Source organism: Eimeria mitis, genomic scaffold, assembly GCF_000499745.2.
Source record: "Eimeria mitis Houghton genomic scaffold, Emh_scaff535, whole genome shotgun sequence".
NCBI lineage: Eukaryota > Apicomplexa > Conoidasida > Eucoccidiorida > Eimeriidae > Eimeria > Eimeria mitis.
In genome coordinates, this window is record NW_013573627.1 from 16,093 (window position 1) to 16,722 (window position 630).

The following is a 630-nucleotide window of genomic DNA, read 5'->3' on the forward strand; positions in this document are numbered from 1 at the left end:
CAGCAGCAGCTGCAGCAGCAGCAGCAAAAACTGCAGCAGCTAGGTGCATATAGAAAAAAACAAAACGAAAAAGTTTATACATTTGGCTTATATAAACAAAAATAAAATAATATATAAAGACAAAGACAAATAGAATAAAATATAAAGACACAGACAAATAAAATAGTTATAAAAAAGTAAAATAAATAAAATAATATAAAGACAGAGACAAATATAATAACATATAAAGACACAGACAAATAGAATTAAATAGAAAGACACAGACATATATAATAGTAGAGATAAAAACAAATAAAATAATATATATATATATATATATATATATAAAGACAAAGACAAATAAAATAATATATAAAGACAAAGACAAATAGAATAAAATATAAAGACAAAGACAAATAAAATAGTAGAGAGAGATAAAAGCAAATAAAATAAAATACAAAGACAAAGACACAGAGCATAATATATAATGACAAAGACAAATAAAATATAATATAAAGACAAAGACAAAGACAAATAAAATAAAATATAATTTTGCTTGTCTTTGTCTTCATATATTATTTCCGCTGTCTTTATTTTTTATTTTGTTTGTCTTTGTCTCTTTGTTTTAATATAAAGACAAAGACAAAGACA